Here is a 14,942-nt window from a genome sequence, read left to right on the forward strand (position 1 = left end):
GGCTATCTTGGTAGATTATGTTAAACTCTACAAAATACTAAATGTTTAAAACTTTTCTCTGGAAGATATAGTAATTTACACTTTATATACAAGGTGTCCCTGGAGGAAAGGACATAACTTTGGGAAATGACAGATGAGGGAAACCTTAGTATGCATCCAAGTCTCAACAGTTATGGAAATACTGTTACTGATAACCTCATCAGTGAATTATGAGAGAACTTATTTCAACCCATTTAGTAATCAGTAACTGTAGTTCCGTAATGCTGGAGATCTGGACCCATGTTGACATAGAATAGTATTACTTAAAACTCTCTCATCTATCATTTCCCAAAGGTATGCCCTTTCCTCCCCCGTCCTCCTACCCATCTCTCTCTCTCTCTCTCTCTCTCTCTCTTTTTCCTTCATTACACACACACACAAATGCAAAAATCTTATGTGAACAAGTGTACACAAGCTCTCAGTAATCTGAAAGGGTTTAAGAGGTAAGGGAGTCGGCCTAAGACACTACACCTACGACAAGGACTACAGTAGACAACATGAGCTCCAATATTTGCCACAGCCTGGACATAAACGAGATGAGAGAGAGGAAGCGTGAGACTGAAACATCCTAAAAATTGCAGGTCTCTTCGCCCCGCCCTAATAGCTCTGAGAAAAAGTAAGTTCGTGGCTGACAGTCCCTGTGGTCCCTGACGCCTGGCATCTTCACTGTGGACTCTCGGAATTAAACCCTTCAGTCCGATGACGTATTCGGTATTTTATTCTTACTCCCACAAAACAAAATTATTTGTCAAAAATTCAGTTCTATTATGAAATTCTTATAAAGGAGTTATGTAATACTCCCAGTTCGAAAAGCCTGTCTTATATTGAAAATTACCGTCTGGGGATAACAATAATAGAATAAAAATATGTCATCCGTTGCTCTGGCTGTTAAAGCAACTCCCTTAATGAAGTAAATAATGACCCTATCAATGTAAATAAATGAAAACTGCATATTATGACATACAGGAAACAATACGTAGTCTAACAAAGTTTTTCGCTGTGTTATGAGAATATTGATCGCAGGACCTTAGTTTCTACTAAAGAAATCAGAACAAATAATTATCCTTACTACACCACTGCCAAACGATCTCTAGCCGCCTTCCAGTGCAGCCTACGAAAACATCAGTTGCCATGCCACCCCCAGCACACCTTATGTTAGCCAAGACGAGCACATCAGCCGAGGTAAGTAGCAGATGTCTCTGTTGGAGGGTGTAGTGAGAGCTGAAAAGGTGCAGGGGAGAGTGGGAAGGTGTAGGGGAGGGTAGGAATGTGTAGGGGAGGGTGGGATGGTGTAAGGGGGGATGGGAAAGTGTAGGGGAGGATGGAAAAGTGTAGGGGAGGATGGAAAAGTGTAAGAGGGTCTGGTAAAGTGCAGGGGAGACTGCGAATGTGTAAGAGGGCTGGGAAAGCGTAGGAGGAGGGGCTTGGTGGAAATACAGGGGGTTGGGAGGGTGTAGGGAGGCTGGGAAGGTGTAGTGGGGACTGGTAGGGTGTAAGGAAGGCTGGTAGGATACAGCGGAGGCTAGGATGGTGTAGGCTAATCTAAATGGGTGTAGTGGAGGCTGGAAAAGTGTGGCAAAGTCCAGGAGGATGTAATGGAAGATGGGACCGTAGCCTATATGGGAATCTGGGAGGTGTAGTGGAGTCTGGGAGGGTGTAGTGGAGGCTGGAACGGTATGGGTGAGTCTGGGGGGATGTACTGGAGTCTGATTGTTAGGGCATCTAGGAGGGTTTAGTGGAGGCTGGAACGTTATGGGTGAGTCTGGGGGAAGCGTACTGGAGTCTGGGTGTTGGGGCATCTAGGAGGGTGTAGTGGAGGCTGGGAAAGTGTTGGGGCGTCTAGGAGGGTGTAGTGGAGGCTAGGAAGGTATAGGAGAGGCTGGGACTGTGCAGGGGAAGACAGGGAAGGTGCACCCATGAACAAAAGTCTGCCGACATTTCTCTCACGGCTGAGGCAGTGGAGGGTTTTACGTGAACTATTTTTATGTGACAGCAATATGAATCACAGAAACAAAAGAGTATGAGAAGGAAGGATACTCTGCCGTTTAGGGAAGAACGAGAAATATGTAAGGTAGTACAGAACGCTGCTAAAGGATTGTCGCCATGGCAGTACAAGGGAAGGTGTACGTAGACAGGAATGATGCATGGGAGACAGGGAAGGTACAGAGGAAATTAGGAAGGTGCGGGGATGACTGGAGGACTGCAGAAGTGTACATGAGGATGCGTGGGAGGTTGAGGCTTGTATGTACAGTAAGAAAGGAAGGCAGCAGAGGAAGGTAAGGAGGGTGCAAGAAGAGGAGAGGGAAGGGAGGGAGGGAAAAGGGAAGGCAGGTGGGGAGAGGGAAGGCAGATGATGAGAGGGAAAGCAAATGGGCAGAGGGATGGCAGATGGGGAGAGGAAGACAGATGGGGAGAGAAAGAGAAGGCAGATTGGGAGAGGGGGGGCAGGCAGAGGGAGAGGGAAGGGGCAGGGGGAGAGAGAAAGGAAGAGAGGAGAGAGAAGGCGCGGGGAAAGAAGGATGGCAGGGGAGGAGGGAAGGCAGGGGGAGGGAAGGGAAAGCAGGGGGGAGAGTGGGAAGGGAAGGGAAAGCAGGGGGGAGAGTGAAGGGAAGGGAAGGGAAGGCAAATGGGGAGATGAAGGGAAGGCAGATTAGGGGAGAGGAGGCAGGCGGAAGGAGAAGAAAGGGACGGGGGGGGGGAGAGAGAAGGGAGGGAAGGAAAGGGAAGGCGCAGGAAAGAGGGAAGGCAGGGGGGAAGAGGGAAGGCGAGGAGGAAGAGGTAAGGTGCGGGGGCGGGAGAGGTAAGGCGGGGAGGGGAGGGGAAGGCGGGCGGGGGGAAGGGAAGGCGGGCGGGGGGAAGGGAAGGCCGGAGGGGAAGGGAAGGCCGGAGGGGAAGGGAAGGCAGGGGGTAGAGGGAAAGGTGCAAAGGGAATGCAGGGGGAAGAGAGGGAAGGCACACGGTCTGGTAGGGGAAGGAGGGGGTGAAAAGAGACAACACGCGAGGGAGCCACCGAACACCAACAACCGTGCTGCTGCAGACTCCCACCGCTAATCGTGCGTTCGTCACCTGAGCCTAATAATAAGCTATTTATATGCAACGACTGCCATAATGCCACCGTAATGCCGCCTCGCAGCCTCGGGATTTTGCCACCAACTAATGCGCAATCTGAGGATTTTGCAGCAGCCAAGGTCCGCCATCAACCCTCCCGCGCAGGCTGGGAGGGTTGAGAAAATTGCGACGCCAAACTTGAGTACAAATTGCAGTCATGATTGCCACCTGGTTTCGTTCCCCTCCTCCCCCTCCCCTCTTCCCCCTCCCCCTCCTCATCCCCTCCGCCCCTCCAGGTAGAAGACACCCCTGGAGAAAGGAAGGCACAACTAGAAAACTTTTAGAGACATCACCATCATGGGGGAACAAGGCTGGGGGGAAAATGGGCCAGTCTTCTGCGTCCAGGATGCAAAGCTGCCCCCTCGAAATTATGTTTTATATTCGTATTTGTATATTCATGGATTCAAATGTGGTTACCTGCATAACTTTTACATTACTGCATGTATATATGTAAATTCTGGTTGTGTGTGTGTGTGTGTGTGTGTGTGTGTGTGTGTGTGTGTGTGTGTGTGTGTGTGTGTGTGTGTGTAAAAAGCTACACTACGGTATTCTTTTCAGTTAACACAGTTTCTCCTCCACATGCGTATGTGGGGAGGGGTAGGAAGGAATAATGAAGAATTAGAATCAGGCCATATTATGGCTATAAGGCGTGGAGAGAAAATAAAGGCCCGAAGAAACATGAAAATATCAAGGAGAGGCAGAGGGCCTCTGGACAGAAAAGCAGAAGAGGTCAGTAAGGAGAGAAAGACTGGGGACAAAATGGCCCCTTTTTAGTAGCCTCTCACGACACGCAGGGATACTGGGGAAGCATTCTTCCCCCCCCTCCCCATGAGCGTGTGGGGAGGGGTGTCATTGCCATGGCCGTACAGCAGGTATGTTCACTGCTAAAATCTGTGGTTATAGCAAATATATAACTTTATGTATGAGCCGTATTCTCTTAAGCTTAGCAAACTCCCTTGAACTTTTTCCTTATCAGTCTAATTCTTCTTATGCGGTGATACTGTAATGCACAAAACTCCTGCAAAATTGGTCGATATTCGTAAGGTGTAAATGTCATCGTCATCACGGTACTTCATTCCCTCCTAAAAAGATGGGATGAAGAAGAATTCCGGAACAAAGAAAGAGAAACAACTGAATATCACGTTGTAATAAGTAAAATAATCGCTAAGGAAAGGGTGCCGAGAAGTTGTAATAAGTAAAATAACCGCTAAGGAAAGGGTGCCGAGAAGTTGTAATAAGTAAAATAACCGCTAAGGAAAGGGTGCCGAGAAGTTGTAATAAGTAAAATAATCGCTAAGGAAAGGGTGCCGAGAAGTTGTAATAAGTAAAATAATCGCTAAGGAAAGGGTGCCGAGAAGCCTCTTAAGTCCACGAGAATACGGCCCCTGTCTGGCCTGGGTGGGTGAATAGGCACTTAATCTTTTGTCTATAATCTATCTATCTATCTATCTAACTATATATATCCACACACACACACACACACACACACACACACATATACATGCATGCATACATACATACAGAGAGAGAGAGAGAGAGAGAGAGAGAGAGAGAGAGAGAGAGAGAGAGAGAGAGAGAGAGAGAGAATTTTTTTTTTTATGTTCCATCCCGTGTCATTACAACCTTCACTACGAAAGGCCGCACCCAAAATTAATGTTAATCGTCCAGAGATAGCAAGAATAAAATATAAAGTCGTTGCACAGAGTAGGTTATGGTGTTTAGCTGTGCACTACAAGTTTTGTCTAAACCCATATCACATCGTTGGCCAGCAAGAATAAATATAAAAACATCATCGCGCAGAAAGGGTTAACCTCACTTCACACGATGACAATTTTTATGGCTTTCTTTTTTTGCAATTTTCAGACGATTTGCTGAAACTTCTTTGGGACCATTTTAGTCAAGGAGTTATATACAGTCTCCATTAATCTCTTTGTAACCAGATGCCTCTTCCTCAGCCGAATGAAATCGTCTCTCATAAGAACGATATAAAAAGTATGTCATCGGTTGGAGGGGTTAAGGAAGCCTTTCTTATCCCTTCACCAAGACTGGGTCTCGTTTAACCAGGATAAAACCGCCTGGCGGCGGCAAGAATGTGACAGATGTTACCGCAGTGAAGGGGTTTAGCGGAACAGGCTACTAACTCCTGGTGGTAAGAATAACACTGAGATGACGTCATGGTACTAAGATATTACTACATCTCTCTCTTCCTTCCCCCTCCCCCTCTCACCTGAATATAAGGATCTGCATTTGGTGGCAGGTATTAAGAATAAAATGGTTAAGACGTCGTCGTATTAAAGAGAGTAGCGCATCTTCCCCCTCCTCCCTCTCTTTCTAGTTCTTTCAGACTCTCATGTCACCTGTCATGTTCTCTCATATGTGGTACTCTCCATAACCTCCATTTCGCTTTCCTTTCTCTTCAAAACTTTTATTTCCACTCCCTCTTATTTTATTTTGAACTTCCCAGCTCCCCGCTTCTTCTCTCATTATGATCATTCTTCATCTCTTTCCCTTTAAATCTAGCACAATCTTTATGTTCACCTTCCTTTCCTCTCATATTCCTCCTCATACCGCTTAGCTCCTTCACACATTCCTATTCCTCTCTTCCTCCCCATTTTTCTCATATCCTACTCTCCTTTCCCTTAACGTACTTTTATTCCTATTTATTTTCCCTTTCCCCTACCTTTCTCTCGTCACACCCTCCCTTTCCTTTAATCCTACCCCTCTTTATGCCACCGTTCCTCTCCCTTTCCCTTTCGTCACACCCTTCCCTCTTTGTACACTCTCCTATCCCATGCCATTGCTGTTATCTTTCCTATCGCCCTCCATCCCTTTATACACTCCTATCACACATTTCTATGCCTTTCTTGTCCGTCCCCTCCTTTATTTACTCATATTCCTCTGTTTATTCTTCTCTTTATATCCTCCACTCCTTCTATAATATCCCTTCCTCTTTATTCCTCTCACTATCACCTCTCTCTTAACACCCATTCTTCTCCCACATCAACTGTCTCTTCATCCCCCTTTCCTATTTTTCCTCTTCCATTTTTTTCTTACCCCTTTCTCCTACCATCCACTTCTCACCTAACATCCTTCCTCCATACATGTTTTGTTCCTCCTCCTCTTTCTTCACCTGACCATGTTCTTCACTCTTCACATTCTTCCTTCTCATCCTCTCCTCAAGCTTCTTCCCCCTCTCTCTCCCCTACCCATCACCCTCCCCTTCCTCTTCATCCTCCCCTTCCCCTTAACCCCCCCTTTCCTCCTCACCCTCCTTTTCCTCCTCACCTTCATTTTACCTCTCGCGCTGTCCTTCCCTCACCTTCCTTTCCCATTCACCCTCCTTCACTTTCACCCTCCCCTTTCCTTTCTCCTCTCTACCTCCCCCTCTCTCATATTTCACGGCAGTACACTCATAAACTTCGCATCACAAATATTACTCGCTCAACTGGCAATTAATCTCTCGCACCACTTTTCGTACCTTCAGTCGACGCGCGGCAGAAGAGTGCGTATATGTGGGTGTGAGTGCGGGGGGAAGTGTCACTGTGTTCACTGTGTTTGACTATATAGGTGGGCGGCTGCTACAGGAAAATTTGTGTCTGTGGTGTGTGTGTGTGTGTGTGTGTGTGTGTGTGTGTGTGTGTGTGTGTGTGTGTGTGTGTGTGTGTGTGTGTGTGTGTGTGTGTGTGTGTGTGTGTGTGTGTGTGTGTGTGTGCGTGCGCGCGCGCGCGCGCGCCCTAGTATGTGTTAGTATTTGGTGGCAAGTCAGAGCTCTTACTTTCATTTCATTACAGTCAAATACATCCCTGGTGTGACTAAAGGCGGGTATAATTGGACCTCCGCGAATGAAGATTACTGGAGCAGATGTGTGCACTGTATGACAGGTGCAAATTGATAGGCCTGCACAAAACATCGGAGTCTCTCTCTATATATATTTGAACAAGATGAAGGTCGTTCTTGTACCTGAGAGGAGCAACTAGGAGAGGACGCAAGTGAAGATGAAGCATGGAGTAAGTGCGAGGAGAGTAAGAAGTATGGAATGGGATGCAGGATTAAAATCTTGAGGTGGGAAGTAGTTACATGGCAGGTAATTTTGGCGGAAGGTGTTACTGGATGGTGGAATGGATAAGCGGATGAAAGGTGGTGGGAGGGTTGGATAAGCTGAAAAGATGGGAGGATGGATGGGAGGATAAGTGGGTGAGAGGACAAGTAGATGCGCAGTCTGAAGGGGGACGGGTCAGTGGGGTGGTGTACAGGAATCATGGCTGTAATGGGCAGATCATAAATGTTTTTTGAAACTAAAGGAGAACGTCTCGCGAAGCAGGGGTGAAAATTTCAGACTCGGGGGGGAACTAGGTAGCACTGGGTATGCCGTGGAACGTCAAGGCACTAATTTATCGAGAAGCCGAAGTCCAGGGTAAGAAGTGAGGCGGGGAAGGCTGAACAAAGCACAACACTGTGGGGTTGTGTGGGGTGGGAAGGAAACGGAATGGTAGGGAAGGGAAGGCAAGGAGATGCGAGAGGAGGGGAGATAAGCGAAGAGTATGCAATGAGATAAAATGGAATAGATGTGAAGGAGCAGACGTGAGACAAAAGGTGAGGAGGATCAACAATGAACAATGTAGTACGGTGGGGTGGGGCTGGCAAAGAAGAAAAGAGAAGATAAGGAAGGGAAAGGATGAAAGAGTAAGGGAGAGAAAAGGATGAAAGAGATGGGATGGGGAGGGATGGGATGTGGCAGGGCAAGGCAAACTGCTGACCCGCATCTTGGAGGTGTGGAAGGGAGCACATTATTATTATTAGCGCCTCTCCTCTCAGACTTCCATCACAACCAACTTGGCAAAGAAAACACCAAGGAGGATGAGGAACTTTTCGTGCTCAATGATCCTTTTCCCCAGCCTCGCTTCTTACCTTGGTCTTCGGCTTCTCGATAAATTAGTGTGAGTTAAGCGATCCAATGCATTAAAGTCATAAAAGAATTCCAGTATATTCTATGATATATCTGGCGTACAGCCACCCCGATTACTTTATATATATTAATGAACGAGTGGCTATGGAAGGAAGAAAATTAATTCAATCCTCTACTGTGACAGGGCAGCTAATGGTTGGGAGATTTAATTACCTGCTACTTACTGCTTCTAATAACAGTTACTTAAATGAAATAAACCCACAACATTTTTTCACACGCTGCATTGTGCATTTCACCAACTTCACCTACGCAACTAACCCTTATGTACTACAGTATTAGTAGGTAATGCAACAGTAACCTATCTACTTCTGTCATAAGCAACACTAACTAAACAAAACATACACACGGCTTAACAATATCTGATATACATTCAAATCAAGTCCCGTTCATCTGCCATTGCAATATTTCGATATGAGGTCACACAATTATGGGATATCAGCTACCTGATTATGCTAAATACTGTTAAAACACACACACACACACACACACACACACACACACACACACACACACAATCCATTCCTAGGAGACATAGGCCTGTAGGAAACAGCGAGGAAGTAGGAGAAAATACCGGGATGGGACTGAAGGGGGGAGGGAGAAGTGAAGTGAAAGGGAAAGAGGGAGACATGGAGGAAGAAGGAAAAGCGGTGGGAAGAATGGAGAGCGAAATGGAAGGAGATTCTGAGGTAGACTGAATGGAGATAGATGTGGAGATTGACATAATGAATTTAGGAGGGGAGGAGAGATAAATGGAGATGGACGAGGAACCAAAAGGAAAGAAAATGACAGGAAAGGAAGGAAAAATGAAAACAACAAACAACATGGAGGTGCAGTTGAGAGGGGGGGAGGAAGAAATGGAAGGTAGTTGTGGAGATATTTAGTGTAGATGGAGGTGGTAAGGAAGAAGTGATATCCGGAGACTACTCTGAAGGTAGACGGAATGAAGATGAGAGGAAAGGTGAGAAAAAAGAGGTAGACATGGAGGTACATGGAACGGATGTTGAAGGAAAGAGAGCAGAAAAAGGCAAACGGAACTAAGGTGGATGGGGAAGAAAGGGTGTGTAGGATGCAAAAGAAGGAGAAGAGGAAAAGGGCGTGAGACGCATGATGGAGAGACTGAGTGGCGAGAGGAGATGGGGAGGGAGGAAAGAGTGGAAGTAGGAAGGCAGGGGAGGCAGAAAAAGGGAGGGAGGGATAGATATTAAGATGTGAAAGTACATGGAAAAGAAGTGGAAGAGGGAGTGAAACGAATCCAGGAAGAGGGACTGCATGGCGGCAGAGGAGGCCGAAAAAGGATGAAAGTAGAAGAAAGGAGGTCAGGCAGGTGGAGGGAGGGAAAGACGGACAGAAATGGAGGTACAAGAAATGGAGGTGGCAGTGGGAGTGAAATGAATGACAGGAGAGGGAATATATGTAGTAGTAGGGGTCTAAGAGCAAGTGAGGTAAGGAGAGGGACAGTGAGGTAGGGGAGGGGGAGGGAGGAGGAGGTAGGGAAAGGAGAGGGAGAGAGATTTTGTAGAAGAGGGAACTGAGATTTTTGGAGTGAAAGGTGTGGCGGTAGAGAGGTGGTGAAGAGTGATGGTGAGAGCAGAGGGATACTAATGAGAGGTGGAGAGCTGGAGATGACGAGAGGAGGGAAGAGAGAAGAGGGAGGGAGGATTAGATGGAAAGATAAAAAAGAGATTGGATGAGGGAAATATTTATGAGAGAGAGAGAGAGAGAGAGAGAGAGAGAGAGAGAGAGAGAGAGAGAGAGAGAGAGAGAAGCAACATGAAGGGAAGATGTGTGGTGGTGAGAGGAAGAAACCGAGCAGCAGTGAAAGCAAGAGGAAAAAGGAGGGATAACCAGGAAAAAGAATGAGGAAGTAAGATACCGTGAGGGAAAGAACCAGAGGAAGCTAAAAGTGTGTGTGTGTGTGTGTGTGTGTGTGTGTGTGTGTGTGTGTGTGTGTGTGTGTGTGTGTGTGTGTGTTAGTAAGAGTGATGCTGTAGTGAGTGCTGGTGAGACCGAAAGGAAGAAGAATGTGAGATCGAGACTTGGGAAGAGAACAATGGAAATGGAGAAAGATGGAGTGAGAGAGAGAGAAAATAAAATCAATGCGGTAAAAGAGACAGCCAAAGGAAGTGAAAAAGGTGTGCGCATGATGCAAGGCGAGGCTGAGATGTAGTGAGAGTGGTGGTGGTGGTAGTGCGATGGAATGAAGGAAAGAAAAAGAAGAAATGAGAAAGAATGAAAGAGTAAAAGGGAATGAGAGCTGAAGGAAAGGGAAAAGGTGTGTGCCTGGCGAAGGGCGAGGCGGGAAAGCAGAGAGAGTGGTGGAGGCAGTGTGAGGTGGTCTGATGGTGATGCATAGTAACACTTGGGCAGGACGATGAGGCTCCAGGGAGGTGCCGTATGAACATCTGAGTCAGCGCTACCACCAGCAGAAGCAGAACCAGTAGATGTGGGAGAGAAATAGATGTGAGAGGAGCAGGAGAGGTAAGAGGAACAAGAGAGGTAAGCGGAACAGGAGAAGTAAGAGGGAGAGGAAATGTTAAGAGGAACAGGAGATGGAAGAGAGGAGGAGGAGAGGCAGGAGATGAAAGTGAGGAACTGGCGATGGAAGACGAACAGGAGACGTTGAAAGGTGGAGGAGAAACAGGTGGTGAACGAAGAATAGATGTATGAGAGGAACAGAAACTGTGGTAGGAATGCTGGAAGGGAAGCGTGATAGGCCAGTAGGAGGTGTAGGAAAGGTATAGATGGCGTAAAAGGCGAAGAGGAGATATATGGCAGACGAAGATGATAAGCAGTGGAGGCCAGGAGGAAATATAAGACAGAAAAAGGTGACGTATGGAAAGGAGAGGAAAGGTGCCACGGGAGGAAGAGAATCATAGAAAAGGCCAGATGTGAGACAGGACCAGGATGTGTATGGCAGTAGTTATAGAAGTGAAAAGGTTAAGCTGTGTGTGAGGAGTAAGACGTGCGAGACAGCTGTAGAAATGTTAGGAGAGAAATAAGAACTAAAGTGATTCGAGACTCCAGCAATACGTTTGGAAGGAGTAAAAGAAGCATGACATTACATACCTCTCTCTCTCTCTCTCTCTCTCTCTCTCTCTATTTATATATATATGAGGCGCGTTTTGTGTGTGTGTGTGTGTGTGTGTGTGTGTGTGTGTGTGTGTGTGTGTGTGTGTGTGTGTGTGTGTGTTTGTTTTTCCTTCAATCAAGCACAAATCAAGGGCAGAGACCCCTAGACCATATATATTCTGAATCAGGGCGACCCAAGGATGGTTTTAAGGGGTCAAAATTTAGATCTGGGTCATCTGAGGTCACCCGTAGAGTGTTCGCCTTTTTGGCTAGGGCAGCGCCGGGTACCCATGCAGCCCAATTTTCGGCTTGGAGCTCACATGACCTCCGGTTCGGACATAGGCTATGTGAGGCTGACCTCCAAGGTCATATACGGTCACTGGTTGGAGGTCATTTGAAGTCATCGGTAATACACGCTCGAATGACTGGACCCAGCAGTCCAATTCTTGGCGTGGAGACTCACATGACCTCCAATACGGACACAGACTATGTGAGGTTGACCTCCGAGTTCATTTGTGGTCACCGGTCGGAGATAATTTGAGGTAACCGGTAACAGCAAACAAGTGCGCGCAAATATTGTGCGTTAGTCTGCGAAGGCTGAAATATAAAGTTCCTGGACCTCTTATAATTCCTCTTCAAAAGTATATGAGATACAAGGTCTTTCTGGAGTAGAAAGAAAGACTGAGCTAGAACAAATACGATTAGAGCGTCCGCCTTTGTGGCCCGGCAACTCCGGGTACCCCTGCTAGTGATATATATATATATATATATATATATATATATATATATATATATATATATATATATATATATATATATGTATATATATATATAATAGTTTGGTGGTAGTGAAAAATGCAGTCTTGGTAACGGTAGTTAGACGAGGAAAAGAAAAATAAATTTATTGACTGATAAATCAATACTACAACTACTACTACTACTACTATATAATAACAATAACAATAATAATAATAATAATAATAATAATAATGATAATAATAATAATAATAATAATAATAATAATAGTAGTAATGATAATAATAATAATAATAATAATAATAATAATAAAATACGTCGTAAAAATAACAATGATAATAACAAACGTGCTTAGAATTGCCCCACCACATCCTAATGTAAGGGATTCAGAAAACTTATGTAAGTTAATGTCTTCAGCAGGAAGATACCTTTTCTCAGATTTTATTTCTGTTAACTTAAGATGACTGTATATATTTAGTTTATGAAGGATCTCTCCTGTTGTAAATATCAGTATCAATCTCCACCAAATATTTAGTAATAAGACGTCATTTTCATTATATTCTTGCTGCTGCCAGACTATATTTAGCTTTATGAGAGGCCTCTCCTACTGAAAGAGTTCGACCAACACAGTGATCTTACAGAAACTGAAAAAAACAACAACAACAAAAAACAAATATCCATGATTCGTGGTTAAAAGATTAGGGCCGAGATTCACAAAGAAACTTTTGATCACTTCCCTGTCGTAACCATGATCTGATTTTGCAACAAGGCTGAGGAAAGGAGATGGCATAATCTCTACGACACTGATTCATTCTGCAGAGTAATACTTGCAAAAAAAATTTTAGTTTATAAATTTCAGTGCAATGAAGCGTTACTGCTGCCGTACTGTTGCTGGCACACGAGACTTTATGGCACCTCCTCTTTCGCCATTTACTTTCCATTCCTCTTATCATGTATCGTATTTATAACTTAAAAATCAGTACAATTTTCATCAGTAATATAAAATACTTAAGGATGTGAAGTACAAAAAAAAAAAAAAAAAAATCACCGAGGGAGAGGTGATGCGAAAACTGTCAAGGCAAAGAGAATACGACCCTAAGATATAGGCCACCGCACTCCATCACGTCTGGCTGTCAGGTTTCTGTGGCTGATGTCACCGTCATTTGGAGATTTGAACCCGCGTTATCTGAAGCTTCACTATCGTGGGAGGGACGGGGTACCTAGACACTGTGACGATAGGGAAAGCGAATGCACACAGCAACAGAATAGGTGTTAAGGTAAGGTGTACAAAAATAATACGGTAAAATATATATTTATAAAAATCCAAACTCAAAAAAAGAAAATTGCTTGCGAAAAGAGCAGGCGGGTGGGAGGAGGGAGGCGATGGGGACGGTAGGGAGGCGGAATATTAAGGTAGGCGGCACAATTCATTTCACGGTCGCTGGTTGCGTGGCGGGCTGGAGGAGACTGCCGCACCAGGAGAGGATGGGGCCACCTCGTCTTGGGGGTGGAGGGCGCTCTCACGGGGTGGTAGAAGAAGGATGGGCGGGAAAAAAAAAAAAAAAAGGAAACTAGGGAACTGAGCAAAGGGAAACAAAGAAAGGGATTGCAAGGAGGAAATGTACTAGAGAATTTGGGAAAGCATATGAAGAGGTTAATTTCAAAGGAAGGGGGGTTGTAATAGGTACCACAAGAATGATGTGCTGCGGAAAAAAGAAAATAAAGGATCACAAGAATGATTGTGCAAAAAAAAAAAAAAAAAGTACAGGAGCAAATGAGGGAAGGGTGTGAATGAATTAAGGAATGTAAAAGAGGTTTGCGGAAAGAAGAAAGGGTGCAAATTAACGACAAATAGGTACCAACCAGAAGAAGGAGGGATGAAAAAAAAGGCGGGGGGGGGGGAACTAAGAAAAGAGTTAAAGAAATAAGTATGCAAAAGACTAAAAGACAGTACAGGATGAGGGTGATTTAGATAGGAAGGAGGGTTGCACAATAATGAAAGGCTTCAGAAAAGGAGTGCAAAACCTACGATGTAAAAGAAATAAGGTAATAGCAAAGTGGGAATGTAAAAGGAATAAATGGTGCTGAGCTCAAGAACCATGGAAAGGCACGAGAGGAGGGAGAGTGCAAAAGAATTAACGGAAGTAGGGGAAGACGATGATTTCGAAAGGCAGGAAATCTGCAAAATACAAATGAAACCTGCAGATAAAAATACGAAAAGAAAACGTACAACATAAATATGGAATGCAGCAGAAGAAAAAACTGCTGAATGAAGAAGAGGTATAAATAAAGTATGGAAATGAATACAGAGAATACTGTACTTTCGCATGGAAGAGATGTAGCAGATGAAATTAAGAAATGGGTAAAGGAGAGCAGGGGTGAATCAAGTGAAAGAAAAAAAAGAAAAGAAAAAGGGAAGCACATAAAATTGCAATAACAAAACAGAGGACGAGATAGGTGTGAAGAACAAATATATTATTAAAACGGACAGTGCAGTGGCACAACGAGTAAGACCACTAAGACTGATAGACGTGATGGTTTGGCCAAGCTCTCCAAGCAAAAATCTGTCACTAGCCAACCATAATCTAAACGGCAGAGTAGATTTCATTGCACACTTTTCTTTGCAATTTATTCTGCAAATAATTTACAAGTATCCCCTTGTTTGCTACTGATGCCATGTCAAAATTGAAACGATATAACATACAGGAGAATGTCAGGTGCAATATGCATAAGTACATCGCTATGGAAAAGGTGCTACGAAGTCTCCTGTGCCACTCAGAATACGCCCATGCACAGCCGTGTTGACATAAGGAGCAGAGAGGTGGGTATAAATGAAGGCGTTCAAGGCATGATAAAGATTTAATGAATGCTCAACGCTTCCTATACGGAGAAGAACACGTCTAAACTAGCGAACAGACACTGTTCTAAGTCTCACTGCATTCTGTTGAATAATCGCCTGGCAATAGCAAAAAACATACAGAACAGATGTAATCGTACTGAATGA

At 44.9% G+C, this 14,942-nt stretch overlaps 1 protein-coding gene across 1 annotated transcript in view; it reads right to left on the reverse strand.

Moving 5' to 3' along the window:
• LOC145393992 (teneurin-m-like) overlaps positions 1 to 14,942 on the reverse strand; it is an 839,265-nt gene that overhangs the window by 466,371 nt on the left and 357,952 nt on the right. The gene's annotated exons all lie outside the window — the stretch shown is intronic.

Source organism: Coenobita brevimanus, chromosome 26, assembly GCF_032717465.1.
Source record: "Coenobita brevimanus isolate Jiangsu-jjx chromosome 26, ASM3271746v2, whole genome shotgun sequence".
Taxonomy (NCBI): Eukaryota; Metazoa; Arthropoda; class Malacostraca; order Decapoda; family Coenobitidae; genus Coenobita; species Coenobita brevimanus.